Consider the following 23,736-nt stretch of genomic DNA (forward strand, 5'->3'; position numbering starts at 1 on the left):
ATGAAGGAAAGAAATGAAACGGTTGTGTCTGAATTCATCCTACTGGGATTTTCCAGCCTTGGTGAGAAACTGCAAATTTTCCTCTTCCTTGTTCTTCTCCTCACCTACCTGTTCACAGTAACAGGGAATGTGGTCATCATTTTCATAGTGTGGGTGGATCGCCGACTCCACTCTCCCATGTACTTTTTCACCGCCAATTTGTCCTTCCTCGAAATCTGGTTCACCTCGGTCATGAGCCCTAAGCTGATGCTGAACGTTCTGTCAGTCAGCAGAACCATTTCATTCCACGGCTGCATGGCCCAGACCTTTTTCTATTTCGCCTTGGGTGGTACAGAGTTCTGCCTCCTAGTGGTCATGTCCTTTGATCGCTATGTTGCCATCTGCCACCCTTTGCAATACACCACCATCATGAATCAGAGACTCTGCGTCCATCTGGTCCTTGGTTCATAGGTGGAAAGCTTTGTAGTTCTCAGTGTACGGATGGTCCTGATTTCGAAGCTGAGATTCTGTGGGCCGAATGTGATCAACCATTTCTTTTGTGACAACAAACCCCTTTTCCAACTCTCCTGCACTGACACCAGTGGGGTTAGAAAGGTCGATTCCATTTTGATCTCAACTGTAGTCCTGAGTTCATTATGTTTAACCATGTTGTCTTATGGAACCATCTTCTTCTCTATTCTGCGAATGCCAACAGCCACAGGCAGACAGAAAGCATTTTCAACCTGTGGTTCCCGTGTCACAGCTTTAGCAATTGTCTATGGAAGCTGCATTGTTTTGTATACCATTCATTCAGGGAATTCCTCTTTGCATCTTACCAAAGGGGTGGCTCTGCTGAACACCATACTGTACCCTTTCCTCAACCCCTTTATCTACAGCCTCAGAAACAAGACTGTCAAACTCGCCCTGAGAAAAGCCTTTAGTCGGGGAACAGCAAAATTATTCCCCAATCTATGACATGCTTCTGTATAGACACAATCAAAGCAACCAAAAGACAATGAATGGGCGGGAGTCAATCTGCTAGACAAACTATGTGTAATGATCCTTCTCCATCTGTATGCTCTGTAAATAAACGGTCAGTGCATTCTGTTTTTCATGGAAATAATTAGAATAATTAAGTCTTTCTTCAAAGTGCTAAGCTGTCGGACAATTGAGATCAATGCAAATCATAGAACAAACACATCATTGATAGAAGCAGAGCGAGCTTCCTTCAGGACTCGGGTACCAAGTCTCTGTCAGGCTCTAATGTTGTCTGCAACACTGTAGTTTCTGAGCCCTTCACTACACCCTGGGGGCACAGAAAAGCACTGTCCATATTTGTTACATGGATAGAGAACTGAGTGTTTGAGTGATGAAGCTTCCTGAAGTCATTTTCTCTTGCGAGACAAAAAGGCCCCTGCTGTCCAGCACTTCCCAGCACCACACCGGGGCATCGAGGGCAGTGTAGACTCAAAGACAATAGCATCATCTACTGAGTCAGGCATACTGCTTCCTGAAGCACATTGTATCTTAGAGATGTTCATGGGTACTGGCACCAGTGCTGATTCAGAGAGGAAAGTACCCCATTCTAGGCCCCGAAACCTGTTTTTTGTAGCATATCACAACCTAGCATTTCACCCTCATGTTAATAAAAAGCAAGAAATGTGGGGCTTGAAAGAACATCGGGAGGTCGTATAACCCAGCTGCCTGTGCTGTGGCACAAAGGAACAGACCATCCCACTCCGATATTTGTCCAAGAAGTTATAAAACCTCGAATGATGGGGATTCCACAACCTTCCTTCAGAAGCCGATTTTCGTGCTGAACTACGCTTGCAGTCAGAATTTTTTCCTAATATCTAACCTAAATCTCCCTCGCTCCAGATTAAGCCCATTACTCCATGCCCTCCTTCTATGAACATGGAGAACAAACTTACAGGTTTTGAAAATTCATGTTGGTTTCATTGACGTGTATTAGCCAATATTTTTTTGGAAAAAATCAAAATGTTTCATTGCAGCATTTTCCACATTAAATGTTTCAGTTTTTGAGCGCAAAGCAACAATTTGTTTCAAAATATCCTTTACTCTTATTTTTAAAAAATAGAAAACATTTTAACAGTCACAGTTAAAAACTATACATTTCAATTTTGTCCTTGACCCAAAAGCAATGCATACTATTTTTTATATTTTGCTTTCACCAAACCTTTTTTCATTAATTTTTGGTTCAACATGAACCTATTTTTCATTTTAAAGTGCTAGCTAACCACACTGTTATACTCTCAAACAAAAACTACTTTGCCATTCCACCTACAATCTTTATTTTAGAACATGATCAATAGAAAGATTTGCAAAAGGGTTAAAGAACTTTATGAGTGGTTAAGAGTGATATTTTCCATTTCCTTTCATAGCATCAATCCAAACTTTGATGGAAACTATAATTGAAAAAAATCAAAATATGTGAAACTCAAAAAGCTGAATAAATCATCCAGTTCTGCCTTATCTGTTTATGGTGGGATTTTCAAAGATTCCTAAGAGATTTGAGCACCTAAATCCCATGGAAAGATCATGGGAGCTCTGCACCTCACTCCCTTAAGCTTTTTGAAAAACTTAGCCTTAAAGATGACCATTTTTGTGTTCAATTTGAGCATGCATCTCAGGTTGTCCTAGGAGATTTCTTGCCTCTGGTAATTTCCCATTGGTGTTGTGAGTCTTTAGATGAAATCATAGCACTTTCAAAACCTTATTTATAAAGTGGGTGAAGGCAAATACTTTTCTTCAGCTGCACAGAAAAGGAGAGATGCTGAGAGAGCAACAGAGACAGAGAGAAACTCAGAGAAAGAGAGACGTCTTTTCTGTTTCATTTCTGAATGACAGCATCCATTGCTCGGCCGGTCTGGAAAGATAAAGATATGAAAGCATGGTATGGCTATTCCTATCCTTTGTTCCATGGGTCATACATTCATAGCTTAGAAGGCCTGAAAGTACCATTGTGATTATCTGGTCTGTCCTTCTCTATGATACAGACCATGGAACTTCCCAGTAAAAATTCCTAGAGCAGATTGTTTAGAAAAAAAAATCTTGATTTAAAAATTGTCAGTGATGGATACTCCATCACAACCCTCATAAATTCTTCCTACTCTTAATGATCTTCAGTCTTTAAAATTTACTCCTTATTTCCAGTCTCAAATTCTTCTAGCTTCTACTTTCAGCCAATGGGTCTTGTTATGCCTGACTCTTCTAGGTGGATGAGCCCATTTACTCGCAAAATAGGTACTCTGGACTGTAACCAGATCATCCCTTAAACATCTCTTTTTTAAAGCTAGGTACAGTGAGCTCCTTGGGTCAATCACTATAAGGTTTGTGTAAGTCAGTCTTCAGCTACTGCATTTCTCATGTCACTGTGGTTGCAAAGGGCTATAAAAGAAGAATTTAGCAAGGTGAACTATAGACTATAGTAGTGAAATTCAATCTATTTACCTTATTGAAGAATAGGTTCAGAGATGTCTTGATCATGGGTTCAATTGCCTACATGGAGAAGAGATTTCTGACAGTTGATGACTTTTTAGTGAGGCAGAAGCTGAAGATAGACAAATTCAAACTGGGAGTAAGATGCACATTTTTAAGGGTGAGAATGATTAACTATTGGGATAATTTACGTAGGGATGTGGTGTATGTTCTGTTACTTGAAGTCTTTAAATTGAGTTTAAAGGTCTTTCTGAAAGATATCCTCTACTTAACCTCAAATTGTGGGCTGAATGGAGAAATGACTAGATACAGTTCTATGACTTATGTGATGCTGAGAGCAGAATAGATCTGCGTTTCTCAATTGATGAGTCTTGTCCTCTGGGGGTGGTGCCATACAAGGCAACAGAGAGCTTATGAAGCATTGAAATTTTTATTATAATTCTCAGCAAAGAAAACTAAATTTCCAGGATAAACTTGGAGTGGTGAAAACTTTCAAAGTTACTGAGATCAGATGTGGTAGTTGAATTCAGTAGGGTTATCATTGTTATCATTGACAGCACTTTTACTCTTTATACTTAATGGAATGGGATTGTGAACATTTTTACTTTGATTGATGGTTCACCAGCTTTAAAAGGCGGAAAGACATTGCTCCAGGTCAGCCATAAGTGTGCAGATGGTATTATGTTCACTCGAAATTGCAATGTATGAGACATGGATATGGGATGTCTTTAGCAAAATTGACTCTGAAAAAGACCCAGAGTCATTCTGAATAATCAGTTGCACATCAGCTTCCAGCAAGGTGATGTGGCCAAAAAGTCTAATGCAATCCTTGGGTGTGAAAACAGGGAAACCTTGAGAATCTCCAGTGGTTATTTTTCCTTTGTATTTGCCACTGATGCAACGGCTGCTGGAATCTTCTGACGAATTCTGGGGGAGGGATAGTTCAGTGGTTTGAGCATTGGCCTGCTAAACCTAGGGTTGTCACATCAATCCTTAAGGGGGCCACTTAGGGATCTGGGGCAAAAATCAGTACTTGGTCCTGCTAGTGAAGGCAGGGGGCTGGACTGGATGACCTTTCAGGGTCCTTTCCAGTTCTATGAGATAGGTATATCTCCATATATATTTAAATTCTAGTGTTCTCAGTTGGGGAAGGATGCTGATAAATGGGCAAGGGTTCAGAGATGAGCCAGGAGAACGATAAAAGCTTTGGAAAACATTACGTATTGTGACAGATGGAAGGAACTCAATATAATTATCTTAACAAAGAGAAGTTTAAAATGTAACTTGTTCACAGTCTATAAGTAGCTACTTGGAGAACAACTATTTCAATCAATCAGAAAAATGTATAACAAGACCAAACATCTGGAAGTCAAAGATAGAAACATAGAAAGATTCAGATTGGACCTAAGATGCACTTTTTTTAGTAGTGAGAGGAAATAACCATTTGAACAACTCGCCAAGGGCTGTGGTGGATTCTCCATCACTGGCAACATTTAAATGAAGATGGGATGTTTCCCCACAAGATAGGCTCTAGTTAAAAAGCATTTTGGGGGGGAGTTGAATGGCAGGAGTTATATAGGCAGTCAGATGAGGTGATCACAAAGGTCCCTTCTGTCCCAGGAATCCATGAATTCCTGGTGGAATTATGTGGAAAGACAAAACCATAAAAGAACATGTGCTGCTGGGTGCTCAGAGACACTGAGACTGGGACTCCTGGATACCATGCTCTTATTTTCACTGTAACTCTTTCCACACACAACGCTGATGTTAGACATGGAGGAAAGAAACAAAACGGCGGTGTCTGTGTACATCCTAGTGGGATTTTCCAGCCTTAGAGAGCAACTGAAGATATTCCTCTTCCTGGTTCTTCTCCTCACCTACCTGATCACAGTAACGGCTAACGTGGTCATCATTTTCATAGTGTGGGTGGACTCCACTCTCCCATGTACTTTTTCATCGCCAATTTGTCCTTCCTCGAAATATGGTTCACCTCGGTCACAATTCCTAAGCTGATGCTGAACTATCTCTCAGTCAGCAGAACCATTTAATTCCATGGCTGCATGGCTCAGTCCTTCTTCTATTTTGCCTTAGGTGGTACAGAGTCAGCTCTCCTAGTGGTCATGTCCTTTGATCGCTATGTTGCCATCTGCCGCCCTTTGCAATACACCACCATCATGAATCAGAGACTCTGCATCCAACTAGTGCTTGGCTCATGGGTGGGAAGTTTCACAGTTATAAGTTTACGGATGGTCCTGATTTTGAAGCTAAGATTCTGTGGGCCAAATGTGATCAACCATTTCTTTTGTGACAATGAACCCGTTTTTCAACTCTCCTGCACTGACACCAGTGGGGTTAGAAGGGTGGATTCCATTTTGATCTTAACCATAGTGCTGAGCTCATTATGCCCAACGATGTTGTCATATGTGAGCATCTTATTCTCTATTCTCCGAATCCCAACGGCCACAGGCAGACAGAAAGGTTTTGGTACCTGTGGCTCCCATCTCACATCTTTGGCAATTGGGTATGGAAGCTCTATTGTTTTGTACATCAGGCCTTCAGGAAGTGCCTCCTCGGATGTCAACAAAGGGGTGGCTCTTCTGAACACCGTACTGTACCCTTTCCTCAACCCTTTTATCTACAGCCTCAGAAACAAGACTGTCAAACTTACCCTGAGAGAAGTCTTTAGGATGGGTACTGCAAAGTTGTTCCCCAATCTGTGACATGCTTCCAAATAGATATGTAACCCTTCTGCCAGGCCAAGTTGATAGCAGCAAGGGCCGGGTTCAGTACATAGGGGTCCCTTCCCAACAGCGTGACACAGAACCAGCTCGAGCCCCCACCCAGTGACCTGGGAAAATCTTACACACACCCCTGGGCGCCTCGAAGAGGCAATACTTCCCCTCTCGCAAGCACAGAGCCTCGGTGTAGCAGAAAATGTTTAATAACATGAGGTAAACGACATAGCATTAAATTGGGAAAACACCACAACTAGAGTTCATAGACCAAACCATGAGCGAAGACCCACCCCAGCAAATTGGGCCGTGTCCTTTCCCGTTGGTTCTTGAAACCAGCCACCCAAGAATCACCAAAGTCCCAAAAGTCCAACAACCCCAAAGTCTCTTGGGTCCAGCAACCCAAGAATCACCAAAGTCCCAAAAGTCCAACAGCCCCCACCAAAGTCTCTGTCCCTGGTCAGTGCAGCCCCAGAGTTCGGGGGGGGGGGTGCGCAGGGTGTTAAGGGGCACCTTACGTGATCCGAGACCAACCGGCCACCTCTCCGTGGGGTTCCGCTGCAGCCTTCACCAGGAGCCGCTCCACTCCACCTGCTGTCCCGTGAGCCGCTCCTGCCGTCCCACGAACTGCTCTGCTCTGCCAGCTGCTCCGCTCACCGACCTGTGAGCCGCTCGGCTCCGCTCCACTTCAACCGTCCCTTGGGCCGCTCCAACCGTCCCCTGGGCCGCTCCAACCGTCCCCGCAAGGCTCCGCCCTGCCAGCTGCTCTGCTCCCCGACCTGTGAGCCGCTCAGCTCTGCTCCAACCGTCCCCGCGAGGCTCCACTCGGCTAGCTGCTCCTCCAGCCGTCCCCGCAAACTGCTCCGCCAGCCGCTTAGCAATAGAGCTTCAGGCTCCCCCACTAGTTAACACAGCCTCAGTGATCTCAGCTCTTAGTAACTTTAGCTCTTTTGTGATTTCAGCTCTTAGTGATTTCAGCTCATAGTAGGGGAGCCCCAGTGCTGGTGCACTAGTGACCCAAAGTGAACTCAGCTCAGCAGCCTGTAACTAGACTCCTAAGGGAATCAAAGTTAGCTCTGACATTCAACAGTGGAGAGAGGAGAAGGTGCAATTGGTGTTTCAGGCCCACAAAAGGGACCCACACCACCAGGTACCAATACCTGCCCCCAACCTCTCTCAATTCACTGGGTTTTGTAACCCATGCCCCTTGACAAGCAAATGCTACTTAGGTAATGGTGAAGGACTCACTCAGTCCTTCTGTCATACAACAGTTCCACTGGCCTTGATTCACAGAATCAGGGTAACAAAATTTTATTCTTCCTGCCCCAATAACAGAGAAACTGGGGATCCCACACCAGCCAAAGTAACCACTTTCGGTTGCTGTGGGCTCATGCTAGGTGTGTGGGTGTGCCTATGCAAACAAGATCCGCCCCTGGAGTTCTTTTCCACACTCGCCATAATTCCCCACCAGATGTCAGGGTAGAGCTCATCCTGACTCTGCTTACATCCTCCCCCCAGCCGAGAATTTGTCGTCCCGACAAATCACACTCCCTATTATACCAACTCACTGGTTCCCTCCAAAGGACCTCAGATAGCCCACTTTAGCTTCCACAAGCCTGTGTGCTAAACATATTGGTTCCTCACTAGTCACCCCAGGTGCATCATAAGTCAACCGTTTTACTGGTCTTATTACCCTGTCTCGTCTATTGAGAATCTCTGTTGCCGTGGTAGGGGGGACAGCCTCTTGAACGATGGATGGAGAGGTTTCCTTTGAGGGCCCCTCAGCTATTGGTATAGGCCCCTGCATTTCTAGTTCTAACAGTGGAGGGTCCAAGGTGCCCAGGACATCCTCCATCTGTATGTCTCCACTGTCCAATAACCTGGGTGTGTCATCACATGGGGGTCCCACCAGTGGCTCAGGGGTGTCAGGAATGGGCCTAAATACTTCTGCCATGGGGTTTAGGGCGGAAGAGGAGGAGCTCTCTTTTGATTCAGCTGATCGAGACTGAAATCTTGTCTCCATCCCAGGATACACCATGGTTGTGTCTTCCTCCTCAGACTCACTCTCGGATGTGCTGCATGGGGGTAGGTTAGCTGCAGGGGGCTGGCTGTCCACGTTGGAGGGTGGCTTTGGTCCAGCACCTTCGTTCTGCCCAGTTGCCCTGTTGGGGCCCATCTCATACGGGGTGCCTACCAATTCCCCCACCGGGAGCAAAAGGTTTCTATGCACTGTCTTTGTCTGCCCTGGACCCTCTTCAGGTTTGATCTTGTAGACCGGCAGGTCCCCTAGCTTTTCCATCACCAAGTAAGGTATTGCCTTCCATCTGTCAGCTATCTTGTGTTTGCCAGCAATACCCAAATTTCGCAGCAGGACTCTGTCCCCCGGCTGGAGTTCTTGCAGACGTACCCTAGCATCATATCGATGTTTGTTGCGGTCTGCGTTCTTCCGAGCCGCAGATGTAGCTAAGTGATAAGCATCCCGCAGCTTTTCTCTCAGTCGGGATACATATTGCTGATGAGTTTCATAGCTATCTCCATCCTCTGATACACCAAAGCACAGGTCTATGGGTAATCTTGGTTCTCGCCCAAACATTAAGAGATATGGGGTGACCCCCGTAGCATCGTTCTTTGTGGCGTTGTAGGCGTGCACCAGATATGCAACATGTTGGCTCCAGGTTGCTTTCTGCTCTGGTCGCAAAGTCCCCAACATATCTAATAGGGTTCGGTTGAACCTCTCTGGCTGAGGATCACCTTGCGGGTGATAAGGCGTTGTTCTAGACTTCTTAATTCCCGCTATCCTCAGCACCTCCTTCAGAAGGTGACTCTCAAAGTCCCGCCCCTGATCCGAGTGTATCCGGGCTGGGAATCCATAAACTGAAAAATATTTTTCCCACAGTACTCGAGCGACAGTGGTGGCCCTCTGATCACGCGTGGGATATGCCTGCGCATATCGCGTATAATGGTCAGTCACAACTAGAATGTTCCCAATATTCCTCTTGTCTACTTCTAAAGACAAGAAATCGATGCATACCAGTTCCAAAGGTTTGGTGCTGGTGATGTTCTTGAGATATGCAGCCCTCGTGGGCAGAGTTTTCCTTTGAACACATCGAGCGCAAGTCTCACATTTCCTACGAACATCTTCAGCCATCCGGGGCCAATAGAATCTACTACGAAGAAGTTCCAGGGTCCTCTCCATCCCTAAATGTCCAAAGTCATCATGCAGGGCCCTCATGGCCAGGGCTCTGTACTCTTTTGGCAGCACTAGTTGTGCTCGTTGCTTTTGTAAAGGGTCGGTGGTCATTCGATGTAACACTCCCTGGATCAGTTTTAGTTTGGTCCATTCTCTCAATAGTAGTTTACCCTCCGGGTTAGGTGGGACAACCGCAGCTGGGCTTCGCCCCTCCCTTTTGGCAAGTAGTGTATCACGAATGTCAATATCTTGCAGCTGGGCTTCTTGCCAGTCAGCCGCATTGAGCACGGGCAAGGGAGATTGGTCCAATGCAATATAGTTCACAGACGCAGAAGGCACGCAGTCAGGGGGCAGGCCCAAAGCTTCAGCAACACATCCATGAAGACTCTCATGGGCCTCTGGCTCTCGCCGACTCACACTGCAAATAGCCCTCACTCCATCCATGGGTATCATAGCCACTTCAGGTGCCTGCGGACGCCTGGACAATGCATCTGCATCTACATTGCTTCTCCCTGATCGGTATTGAATGCTGAACTCATAGCTAGCCAAGGCGGCCACCCATCTCTGCCCTGTAGCATCCAACTTAGCACTTGTTAACACGTAAGTCAATGGGTTGTTGTCTGTCCACACCTGGAACTGAGCACCATACAAGTAGTCTCGAAATTTCTCAGTGATGGCCCATTTCAAGGCCAAGAACTCCAGCTTGTGGATGGGATAGCGAGTTTCACTGTCAGACAGTCCTCGGCTGGCAAAGGCTACGGGTTTATGTTTGCCTTCCACTTCCTGGTACAGGACTGCTCCCAGACCCTCCAAACTGGCATCAGTATGCAGGATAAACGGTTTGCTCGGATCAGCAAAGACTAGGACGGGGGCATGAGTTAGGCGAGTAATGATTTCCTGAAATGCCCTCTCACATCTCTCGTCCCACCTTGGCCCAAACGGTTCAAAGGGGCCATAGTGTTTCTGCACAGGAGGCTTTGGAGGCCTCCTCTTATTCTTGGTCTTAGATTTGTTCTTGTTGGACTGGTATCCCCTGGTAAGATCATTCAGGGGTTTTACAATCGTAGCGTAGTTCTTCACAAATCTACGGTAGTAGCCACTAAATCCAAGAAAGGTCTTGAGTTCTCTGTAGTTACTTGGATGTGGCCAGGTAGTGAGTGCTTCTATTTTGTCAGGATCAGTACTCACACCCTCCTGGGACACGATGTGACCCACATACTTCACTGAGGTTCGGCAGAACTGGCATTTGTCAATTGAAAGCTTCAAACCATACGCCTCCAACCTATCAAGCACTTTAAGAAGTCTTTCTTCATGCTCCTCCAAGGTTCTTCCAAACACAATCAGGTCATCCAAGTAAACTAACACTTGCAGTAAGTTCATGTCTCCCACGACTTTCTCCATAAGACGTTGAAATGTGGCAGGTGCCCCAGAAATCCCTTGGGGCATGCGTTCGAACTGGTAGAACCCTAACGGGCAGATGAAGGCTGTCTTCTCCTTATCTTCTTCTCCCAGAGGGATCTGGTAGTATCCACTCCGAAGATCCAACACAGAGAACCACTGGCTACCCAGCAGACAGTCCAAGGCATCTTGTACTCGAGGCATGGTGTATTGGTCAACTGTAGTGCGCCTGTTTAGGGTGCGGTAGTCAATACACATCCGGATTTTCCCACTCTTCTTACGAACCACCACAATGGGAGAGGCGTAGGGGCTTCGGGACTCTGTAATGATACCATTCGCGATCAGCTCTTGAAGATGATGGCGTACGTCTTCCATCTCAGAGAGAGCAATCCTCCTAGATCTCTCCCTGAAGGGTCGGGGATCTTGTAGCCTGATGTGGTGTTCCACTCCTTTGGCACATCCCACGTCCCACTCATGCAGTGAGAATACCTTGGATCTCTCACAAAGCTTCTTCCGCAGGCGATCCTTCCACTCCTCAGACAATGGTGAGTCCCCAAAGTCAAACTTTGCGGGATCCATCACTGGAACTTCAGCTTCACACTGGGGTCTCACAATGGTTTCAGGCTCAAAGATGTCTGCAATCTTCTGCCCCGGTTTTACAAACACGTCACGGCGTGTTTCATTAGCAATCAGTATAGTCACCTCTTCCTGGGCTTCAGCAGGTAGGGTTATGACACCACTGAGAACCAGCACTCCTTCTGGGAGCCCTCCCTCGGTCGGCTGCTCTACCATTGCTAATGTTTCCTTACTGTCTTTTAGGCAGGTACTCATGACAATCACTTCCTTTTCTGTCATTGCAGGAACCACTAAGGGGACCGGGCCCGCATACCTCAATGCTCCCACTGGCAAATCAGGCATCACTTTTCTTGTGTCCTCAATTTTTCTGTAGGCTGCGGCACAGTGTGTGTGTATCACCAAGGTGTTCAGATATTGGTCCCCTGCTCGCTGTCTGCAGTAATCTGCAAGTACCTTAAAGAGACTGGAGTTGGTCCCTATTAGCACGGACACATCAGAGGCTCCTTTAGGGTCAGGGCATATTAAAGCAGCAGTGTCCACCTCCTGTCTTACCCCAGCAATCTCTTCTGGGAATTCCAGGTGTACTATGACATACCCCTGATAGGGGTATTCATCCATGCTGAGGCCACACAGGCCAAGCCCTGTCAGGGGCCGTATAGGCAGATGCCCAAGCATCTGCTGGTAGAAAGACTGGAATATGATAGTCACTTGGGATCCTGTGTCAAGCACTGCTCTACATTCTGTCCCTTCAACCTTTATAGTTACCTCCGCTCGGGGTCCTATCAATCCTGGTGGGATTCGGGCTGCATGGTTCTTTCCAGGGGAGCCTCCACACCCTGTAGGCCTAGGTGGCTCCCTTCCCAGGCCCTGGGGCCGTTTCCCGACTTTCCCCAGGTGGTCCTCAGCTTTTGATATACTAGCGTGGGATTCTCTGCATTCTGACACCTTGCAGCAATGTGCCCACCCTGGCCACACCGGTAGCAGAAGAAGGATTGTCCTTTCCCTTGTTGCCTCGGTGGGGCAGAGGTTCTAAATGTAGTCTTCTGGACCGTGGTAGCGGAGGGTTCCTTGTACCTTGAAGTATTTGCTGAATCGATGGTATTCTCTAATTCAGCCACTTTCTGTGTCAGGACCTGCACTCGTTGGGTAAGTTCCTCTTGAGGATTCACCATCAGTGCCTTGGGCGTTCGGATGGATGTTGTGCCAGTCGCCTGGTGTGGCTGCACCTCCCAAACCTCGCCAGCTGCCTGCCTCTCTTCTTCCTCTCGGACCTCTTTTATCAGCTGAGAGTAACTCGGTGGATTGTCTTGCCGTTCTCTTAATCGGAGGTGGAGAAGGATTGGGTTCTGATATTGAATTCCTCTCACAATCTGAGCCAATCTAGTCCGGTCCATTTGCCCAACTGCCACTGCTCCCCTCATGATGGCTCTCTGCAATAGTTTCTCCAACCTCTGGATATAGGCAGAAACCTTCTCTCCCTTTTGTTGCCTGGCATTGAGGAACTTGCAATAGACATCATCTGAGCCCTCGGTTCTCCCGAAGGCATGATCAAGGGCCTCTAGGCAGTCCTTCACCTTGACCCCAGGGTTACTGAGCTTCAGGGTGCGAATCACATCTAGGGCTGGCCCCCTGAGGCACTCTACTAGTCGCCTTCTCTTTTCAGCCTCAGGCACCGCCCACTCCTGCAGCATTTCAGTGGTGTGTTCCAGCCAGGGTTCAAATGCTTCCTCCCCAAGTATTGGGGTGGGACCCCCAGAAAACAACCTCAGTTTACGATAGGGGCTTGACTCAGGGTGGGGTGGCATAACCTTCTCTAATGCTTGCCCCAAAGCCTTCGCCCACTCATCAGGTGAAGGAGCAATCTCCCGGTGTGGGACTCCTGGATCAAGGCCCAACAGACCTGGCATATCAGCCAAAGTCTTTCCCTCTTTCCCCAAAAAGGCCGACATTTTCTTTAGAAACTCTGCATCAGAGGCAGGGACTGGTGAGGGCTGGCTCCCAGTGGTTATTACCGTCCACTCACCATCTTCCACTGCTATCGTGCCTGGAACCTGTAGGGGTTCCACAGCCGATGGCAGCTCGCACAGTACAGCAAAAGCCCCCTCCTCCCTCACAAACATGCGCCCACGCATTTTGCACTTACTCAGGTACTCAGTGGATACCCTTAAGATAGGTTCTATTGCACCCTCATCAAACGCCTCCGGCACCCCCGTTACCAAAAGACAGTTCCTAGGGTTAATATTCATCCCCTTGCACCAGTCCTCTAGCAAGTGTAGGGCCATTATACAAACTGTAAATTTTTTACAAATATATCAGATCAAAACAACAACAAGAAGATTTTTAGGTTTTCCCAAGTTAATGAATCACCCAAGATGTGCTTGCGAGGGGTACTGACCCAGAGATCCCGGACGAGCCCCCAAAAATGTAACCCTTCTGCCAGGCCAAGTTGATAGCAGCAAGGGCCGGGTTCAGTACATAGGGGTCCCTTCCCAACAGCGTGACACAGAACCAGCTCGAGCCCCCACCCAGTGACCTGGGAAAATCTTACACACACCCCTGGGCGCCTCGAAGAGGCAATACTTCCCCTCTCGCAAGCACAGAGCCTCGGTGTAGCAGAAAATGTTTAATAACATGAGGTAAACGACATAGCATTAAATTGGGAAAACACCACAACTAGAGTTCATAGACCAAACCATGAGCGAAGACCCACCCCAGCAAATTGGGCCGTGTCCTTTCCCGTTGGTTCTTGAAACCAGCCACCCAAGAATCACCAAAGTCCCAAAAGTCCAACAACCCCAAAGTCTCTTGGGTCCAGCAACCCAAGAATCACCAAAGTCCCAAAAGTCCAACAGCCCCCACCAAAGTCTCTGTCCCTGGTCAGTGCAGCCCCAGAGTTCGGGGGGGGTGTGCGCAGGGTGTTAAGGGGCACCTTACGTGATCCGAGACCAACCGGCCACCTCTCCGTGGGGTTCCACCGCAGCCTTCACCAGGAGCCGCTCCACTCCACCTGCTGTCCCGTGAGCCGCTCCTGCCATCCCACGAACTTTTCTGCTCTGCCAGCTGCTCCGCTCACCGACCTGTGAGCCGCTCGGCTCCGCTCCACTTCAACCGTCCCTTGGGCCGCTCCAACCGTCCCCGCAAGGCTCCGCCCTGCCAGCTGCTCTGCTCCCCGACCTGTGAGCCGCTCAGCTCTGCTCCAACCGTCCCCGCGAGGCTCCACTCGGCTAGCTGCTCCTCCAGCCGTCCCCGTAAACTGCTCCGCCAGCCGCTTAGCAATAGAGCTTCAGGCTCCCCCACTAGTTAACACAGCCTCAGTGATCTCAGCTCTTAGTAACTTTAGCTCTTTTGTGATTTCAGCTCTTAGTGATTTCAGCTCATAGTAGGGGAGCCCCAGTGCTGGTGCACTAGTGACCCAAAGTGAACTCAGCTCAGCAGCCTGTAACTAGACTCCTAAGGGAATCAAAGTTAGCTCTGACATTCAACAGTGGAGAGAGGAGAAGGTACAATTGGTGTTTCAGGCCCACAAAAGGGACCCACACCACCAGGTACCAATACCTGCCCCCAACCTCTCTCAATTCACTGGGTTTTGTAACCCATGCCCCTTGACAAGCAAATGCTACTTAGGTAATGGTGAAGGACTCACTCAGTCCTTCTGTCATACAACAGTTCCACTGGCCTTGATTCACAGAATCAGGGTAACAAAATTTTATTCTTCCTGCCCCAATAACAGAGAAACTGGGGATCCCACACCAGCCAAAGTAACCACTTTCGGTTGCTGTGGGCTCATGCTAGGTGTGTGGGTGTGCCTATGCAAACAAGATCCGCCCCTGGAGTTCTTTTCCACACTCGCCATAATTCCCCACCAGATGTCAGGGTAGAGCTCATCCTGACTCTGCTTACAGATACAAGAAAAGCAATGGAGGGATAATAAAGAGGCATGAATCTATCTGCTAATGTGTAGCCAAGTTATGTGTAATGATTCACATGGTGGTTTTTTTATAAATAAAGGTTCATTGAATGCTAGTGTTCAAGGAAATGGTAAGAATTATTTAGCCTTTCTTGAAAGTGCTGAATTGTCAGACCCTGGAAATCAATGTGCAATGATCCACAGAACTCACACTTCATTGAGAGTAGCAGAGTAAACTTCCTTTTATTACACGACTTTCAATAGCACTTGGCACTAGATATATGTACACCACTTCTTTAGTTATCACTGCAGCTTCTGAAAACTTCACAACACCCTTGTGGGGTAGGACAACACTGTCTGGATTTTTTATATCTAAATAACTAAGGAAAGGGTATAAGAACTGAATTGCCTAAGGTCTGGAGAAAAAATCTGTGGCTGACCTAGGCTCTGAAGTTAGGATTTTTGAGTCCAAGTCTTGCTCACCAATCCAATGGATCGATATCCTAGTCTGTAGAGATAAACATGCAATATCCGACTACCTCTGAGTTGCGATTTCAGATTTTCATTGCATCTATCAGTAGCAGTAGAATGTTAGTCACAGTATGGAGGTTTCTCAGATACAGAACAAATTGTTAGAGAGAGATTCTTCAACTGCAGATCCTGTGAAAGATACCTGTACAACTCCCAGCTTCAAATCAGGCCAAATAGTGATTGGAACCTGAGTCTCCCCAGTTCCAAGCCATAATCCAAGACATTGGCCTCTAGGATCAGTGCTGTTTTTCTTTCTAGAATTGACCAACAACACTATCCTGAACAGCAAACCTGTTTCATAATAAATGACAAAAGGTCTTGGTTTCATTCTGATGCAGAAGGAGAACACATTTTGAATCCATAAAATGTAATTCTAGATTTCCCACCAGCCCCTCCCCCCCGCCCGTCTTTCATTCTCATTGTACCAGATTGACTACGCATTTCAGATGCTCTGATTTTCACATTGCTTTTCTGTTTCACCCGTAGTAATAAGTACTGTGAGGAAAAAATATTTTCACACTTACACTTGAAATCTGGAACACAAATAATTAATCCTCAAAAAAAAAGGAGGTGCTGAAATGAAAGCACCAATTCTCTCATGTATCAAGGTCATGTTGAATTCTAATCCTGTCCTCCAAAGTACTTGCAACACCTCCCAACTTGCTGCCATCTACAAATTATATAGACGCACTTTCAACTGCATTATATCCACCTCTTTGCTAACATGTGGTGGCCAGAACCGGACACAGTACTCCAGCTGAGGCATGTAGAGTGGGACAATTGCCCCCAATTTTTTACCTACGGCTCTCCCGTTATTACGCCCCAGAATGCTATTATCCTTTCTAACAACTGCATCACATTATTGACTCATATCCAGTTTGTGATTCAGTATTAGCCCCAGATACTTTTAAGCACTTCTACCCACTAGCCAGTCACCAGGGCCGGCTCCAGGCAACAGCATAGCAACCAGGTGCCTGGGGCGGCAAATGAAGAGGGGGCGGCACATCCGGCCGTTCGGCAGCAATTTGACGGCAGGGCCGTCTCTCCCTCTCGGAGCGAAGGACCTTCCGCCGAATTGCCGCCGATCGCGATCGCGGCTTTTTGTGTGTGTGTGTGTGTGCTTGGGGCGGCAAAAACGCTAGAGCCGGCCCTGCCAGTCACCTCCCATTTTGGAGTTCTGCATTTGATATTTCCTTCCTCAGTGAAGTATTTTGCATTTCTCTTTACTGAATTTCATCTTGTTGAATTCAGTCCAATTTTCTAATTTGTCAAGGTTGTTTTGAATTCTAACCCTGTCCTCCAAAGTACTTGCAACACATCGCGGCTTGGTGTCATCTGCAAATGTTATAGACATACTTTCTACTCCATTATGCAAGTCATCAGTGAAAATAATGAACTGTACCAGATCCAGGGCTGACCCCCTGCAGACCCCACTAGATACTCCCTCCAAGTTTGTCAGCAATCCACTGATCACTACTCTTTGGATATGGTCATTCAACCAGTTGTGCACCCAGCTTAGGGTAATTTTACCTAGACCCCATTTCCCTAGTTTGCTCATGAGAATGTCATGTGGAGCTGTGTCAAAAACCTTACTACAATCTAGATAGATCCTGTCTACTGCTTCTCCTCTATCTACAGGGCCACTAAACCTCTCAGAGAAGGAAATTAAGTTTGTTTGACAAGACTTATTCTTGATAAATCCATGCTGGCTATTCTGTATTTCACTAGTGTCATCTCGGTGTTGACACATTGATTGTTTAACAAGTTGTTCCAATAACTTTCCAGGTATTGAAGTGAAGCTGACTGGTGCACAATACTCTGGGTTCACTACATTCCCTTTTTTAAAAAAAGTAACTTATTATAGTCAGGGCCGGATTAACCTTTTGTGGGCCCGGCACCAAACATATTTGTGGGCTCCTATAGAGGCAATGGAGCATGGCGCGGAGAGGTCAGTCCGCAGAGCAAGGGGCCAGCCAGGGGCATTGGGGCATGGCATGGCAGGGACAGCCTGCTCTGCCCAATGCAAGGGCACAATTTACAAACCGGCAGTTGCTAGATGCACAGTGGTCTGCCCAGCCCTGTGATGCCAGCATGCCCCTTTCCCTTGGGGGGCTGGCCCATGCCACACCACACAGCTCCCCCTGCCCAACACCCCCCCAACTCCCTATGTCCAGAGCCCCCACAGACCCACTATGCCCAGCGCCCCCCACCCCCTGATCCCTCCAAAAATGCACAGCGCCCTGCACAACACTACCCCTGCCCAGTGCCCCCCACAGAACCCCCACTCCCTAGTGCCCCAACACACACAGATCTTCCCTGCCCCCTCACAGCCCAGCACCTGCCCAGACCCCTAAGAGACCCACTCCCCCATGCCCTGCCTCCCAGCCACACTCACTGGCCCTCTGGGAGGTGACTGTGTCTGCTCGGCTGAGCCAGCAGCACAGCCAGGGCTGGTCCCAGGGCCGGGAATCGCTCCGCCCCTCGGGAATGGTGTGATCAGTCAGGCCTGGGCCTGCCCTGGCCAGGCTCCCTCAAGACACGCTTGCCTGGAGAGGCCCAGCCAAGCCCTCCCTCCCCCACACTGTCATCCCCCCCCCCCCACCAGCTGAGACTGGCCAGGCTTCTGCACCAGTCCCAGGCGGCTCAGCTCCAGGGAGACAGGTGGGGCCCCACAGGTGGTGGGAAGCAGAGACTGCCCAGAGCCAGAGGTGCACTGGGGTCTGGCCAGGGGGCAGAGAGAAGCAGGGGTGTGGGGCCAGGCGGTGGAGAGGAGCCCTTGGCCAGCAGGCAGGCAGAGAGGAGCAAGTGGTGGGCGGGGGGAGCCAGCGGGGTCTCGGGGCTCAGTGCAAGCGGAGCAGGCCAGGGCCCCTTCTGAGCATGGGCCTGGCTCCATGGAGCCACTGGCGCCATTGTAAGCCCGGCACTGAATTGACAGTTGCCCTTCTCCGGTTCTCTGGGAGACTGCACTGAACTGCCTGAGTCTTTTTGTGTATCTTTGGATAAAAATGTGTTCTCTGTTCTTGGCCTCTAAAATAATACTGTTAGCAGTCTGCTATTGGAACAATATTCTAACTTTCCATAGGATTTGCTAAAGGGAATGTCATTCTGTCCCATCTCAATATGAAGTGATTCTCATTGAAAAATGGCACAGCACACATGCAGATGATCAGAAGTAGAAGTGGGTGACCTATTGTGGCTGAAACTATTTTTGGGCTCAAATGCACATTTAGCAACACATACAGGTTTTGCAAATTCATGTTGGTTTCACTGAAGGGTATTAGCCATGTGTTTAAAAAAAATCAACATGTCTCATTGCAGCATTTCCCACAGGAAATGTCTCTGTTTTTCAGTGCAAAGCCACCTTTGTGTTTCAAAATTCCACTGCTTTGATTTGAAAAATAGAAAACATTTTACAGGCTCAATATTAAAAGCTATGCATTTCAATTTTGTCATTTGACCCAAAATAAATGTGTGGGTTTTTTTATCATTTGCATTCACCAAACTTTTTTTCCCCATTAGTTTCTGGTTGAACCAAAAATTATTTTTATTTTTTTTTAGTTACCAGGTAACTGCAAAAAACATTATTCACACAATTACACTCCCAAATAAACACTACTTTCCCATTCCACCTACAATCTGTTTATTTTAGAACATGATCAATAGAAGGGTTTTTAAAAGGGGTAAAGAACTTCATGCATTTTTAAGAGTAATATATTTCAGTTTCCTTTCACAGCATGATTCCAATCTCTGATGGAAATAATCATGAAAAAATGAAAAGTTGGAAAATTCAAAAAAGTTGAACTAATCCCCCAGTTCTCCCTTGACAATTTATAGTGGGATTATCAATGATTCATAAGGGATTTCAGCACCTAACTCCCATTGAAAGATTATGTGAGCTCTGCATCTAACTGCCTTAGTCATCTGAAAAATCTTAGCCATAAAGATGACCATTTTTATGTTCAATTTGATCATCCATCTCAGGTTGTCCTAGGAGATTTCTTGCTTCTGGTAATTTTCTATTGGTGTTGTCAGTCGTCAGATGAAATCATCACACTTTCAAAACGTATTTATAGAGTGGGTGAAGGCAAAGATTTTCTCCAGATGCACAGAGAAGGAGAGATTCTGAGAGAGCAACAGAGAAAGAGAGACAGAGATTTTCAGGGAAAGAGAGAAAGTATGGAGTGGAAATCTATCAACTTCATGAAAAAACTCGTACAGATACAGACAGACATCATCTTCCTTTCCAAATGCAAGCAGATGGACATCATACCAAAAGGACTAAAGGTAAAAAATCCATTACAATCTACATACCACACAGACTATGCTGAGAGACTGTGTCACACACTCTCAAAGAAACTGCGAAACCACCTGATCAGCATCCTATACAGCAAACAGGGAAAGATTAAGAATGAGCTCTCAAAACTGGATACTCTCATGAAAAACCAACCTTTCACACAAACTTCCTCATGGATAGACTTTACAAAAACTAGACAAGCCATTTACAAGACAAACTTTGCCTCTCTACAAAGGAAAAAGGACACTAAACTATCTAAACTGCTACATGCCACAAGGAGCCACAACAGTAGTTCCCTTAACCCACCCAGCAATATTGTTAATCTTTCCAGCTATACTCTTAGCCCAGCAGAAGAGTCTGTCCTATCTCGGGGCCTCTCCTTTTGTCCCTCCAGACCCACGAACATGATACAGTTCTGCGGTGACCTAGAATCCTACTTTTGACGTCTCTGACTCAAAGAATATTTCCAACATACCTCTGAACAGCATACTAACCCACAGAATCCCCCCTACCAGCACTACAAAAAAAAGGATTCTGGGTGGACTCCTCCGGACGGTCAAAACAACAGACTGGATTTCTACATAGATTGCTTCCGTCAATGTGCAAAGGCTGAAATTGTGGAAAAGCAACATCACTTGCCCCATAACCTCAGCCATGCTGAACACAACGCCATCTACAGCCTCAGAAACAACCCTGACATCATAATCAAAAAGGCTGACAAAGGAGGTGCTGTCGTCATCATGAATAAATTGGAATATGACCAAGAGGCTGCTAGACAGCTCTCTAACACCACGTTCTACAGACCATTATCCTCTGATCCCACTGAGGATTACCTAAAGAAACTACACCATCTGCTAAAAAAACTCCCTGACAAAGCACAGGAACAAATCTGTACAGACACATGCCTAGAACCCCGACCAGGGGTATTCTATTTGCTACCCAAGATCCATAAACCTGGAAATCCTGGACGCCCCATCATCTCAGGCATTGGCATCCTAACATCAGGCTTCTCTGGTTATGTGGACTCTCTCCTCAGACCCTACGCTACCAGCACTTCCAGCTATCTTCGAGACACCACTGACTTCCTGAGGAAACTACAATCCATCGGTGATCTTCCAGAAAACACCATCCTGGCCACTATGGACGTAGAAGCCCTCTACACCAATATTCCACACAATGATGGACTACAAGCTATCAGGAACAGTATCGCCGATAATGTCACAGCTAACCTGGTGGCTGTGACTTTGTGACTTTGTCCTCACCCACAACTATTTCACATTTGGGGACAATATATACCTTCAAGTCAGCGGCACTGCTATGGGTACCCGCATGGCCCCACAGTATGCCAACATTTTTATGGCTGACTTAGAACAACGCTTCCTTAGCTCTCGTCACCTAACGCCACTTCTCTACTTGCGCTACATAGATGACATCTTCATCATCTGGACCCATGGAAAAGAAGCCCTTGAGGAATTCCACCATGATTTCAATAATTTCCATCCCACCATCAACCTCAGCCTAGATCAATCCACACAAGCGGTCCATTTCCTGGACACTACTGTGCTAATAAGCGATGGTCACATAAATACCACCCTATACCGGAAACCTACTGACCGCTACACTTACCTACATGCCTCCAGCTTCCATCCAGGACACACCACACGATCCATTGTCTACAGCCAAGCTCTAAGATATAACCACATTTGCTCCAATCCCTCAGATAGAGACAAGCACCTACAAGATCTCTATCAAGCATTCTTAAAACTACAATACCCACCTGCTGAAGTGAAAAAACAGATTGACAGAGCCAGATGAGTACCCAGAAGTCACCTCCTACAAGACAGGCCCAACAAAGAAAATAACAGAACACCACTAGCTGTCACCTTCAGCCCCCAACTAAAACCTCTCCAGCGCATCATCAGAGATCTACAACCTATCCTGAAAGATGATCCTTTACTCTCACAGATCTTGGGAGACAGACCGGTCCTCGCTTACAGACAACCCCCCAACCTAAAGCAAATACTCACCAGCAACCACACATCACTGAACAAAAACACTGACCCAGGAACCTATCCTTGTAACAAAGCCCGATGCCAACTCTGTCCACATATCTATTCAAGTGACATCATCATAGGACCTAATCACATCAGCCATACCATCAGGGGCTCATTCACCTGCACATCTACCAATGTGATATATGCCATCATGTGCCAGCAATGCCCCTCTGCCATGTACATTGGCCAAACGGGACAGTCTCTACGCAAAAGAATTAATGGACACACATCTGACATCAGGAATCATAATACTCAAAAACCAGTGGGAGAACACTTTAACCTGTCTGGCCATTCAATGACAGACCTGCGGGTGGCTATCTTACAACAGAAAAACTTCAAAAACAGACTCCAACGAGAGACTGCTGAGCTGGAATTGATATGCAAACTAGATACAATCAACTCAGGATTGAATAAGGACTGGGAATGGCTGAGCCATTACAAACAGTGAATCTATCTCCCCTTCTAAGTATTCTCACACTTCTTATCAAACTGTGTGTACTGGGCTAGCTTGATTATCACTTCAAAAAAAATTTTCTCATACTTAATTGGCCTCTCAAAGTTGGTAAGACAACTCCCACCTGTTCATGCTCTCTGTATGTGTGTATATATATCTCCTCAATATATGTTCCACTCTATATGCATCCAAAGAAGTGGGCAGTAGCCCACAAAAGCTTATGCTCTAATAAATTTGTTAGTCTCTAAGGTGCCACAAGTACCCCTGTTCTTTTTGCGGATACAGACTAACACGGCTGCTACTCTGAAACCGGTGCTAACATTGTTGAGTTCAGAGGGATGTTTTGCAGAGATTAAAATGTATGGAAAGTACTTTAGGACCATTAGATCTAAAATATGCTTTCTTTCTATCAAGCAAAACACACTTCTTTGAAAATAAAAAGCTGTATCCTATAATATTTCAAATGGGCAGTTTCAGTGTTCTGCACCTTCTTCTCCTTGAAGGAATTTTCTCTTAATCCTCCCATCTGTCTATTTTTCTCTTTCTATCTGACCTATCCATCAGTCTGTCTAACAAGCTACATATCTACCCATCTATACAGGCAGGTACACCACAACCACTATGAAGATATATAAATGCCATACATATTCATAAACTGAACACAGAGGTAGCACTGTAGTCCCTTCTTTCCCCTTTCCCTATTTTATGAGAGGTTGTCATTTTCTTTGTTTTGCTTCTTAAACATCTGATTTCAGGTGGGTTACTGACAGACTGAAGAGTTGGAGATTCTATCTTTGGGAGGCTCTGAGCATCCCAACCAATTCCAGAGGCAAGTTCTACAGCCATGTCCCAGTTCCCGAGAAACCTCTCTCTCTTGCTCCCGGATAGCTCATTCTGGAGGGTGAATGTTCTAACACTGATGTGAATAATTCCTTTGTGTTCTTCCTGGAGATTGTGAGGATAGTCTCATTGATAGTCTCTGGCTGTTTTGTGCCATTCTGGTGATACAGAGCAGCTGTAGGGTACAATCTGGTCATTCACAACTGCCCCATGTCACTGGAGTGCCACTCTGTCTACACTGTAATTGGAGGTATGATTTCAGCATCAGTAGACATATTCACGCTAGCTTTGATCTATCTAGCTCAGGTACCAGCTGCAGTGT

The 23,736-nt window shown here is 46.7% G+C and overlaps 2 pseudogenes; both read left to right on the top strand.

Annotated features, from left to right (window-relative positions):
- Nucleotides 1–954, top strand: LOC135887118 (olfactory receptor 6E1-like; annotated as a pseudogene).
- Nucleotides 955–5,202: 4,248 nt separating this feature from the next.
- On the top strand, nt 5,203–6,158 carry LOC135887117 (olfactory receptor 6M1-like; annotated as a pseudogene).
- The last annotated feature ends 17,578 nt before the right edge of the window (nt 6,159–23,736 follow it).

Source organism: Emys orbicularis, chromosome 12 (genome assembly GCF_028017835.1).
Source record: "Emys orbicularis isolate rEmyOrb1 chromosome 12, rEmyOrb1.hap1, whole genome shotgun sequence".
Classification (NCBI taxonomy): Eukaryota; Metazoa; Chordata; order Testudines; family Emydidae; genus Emys; species Emys orbicularis.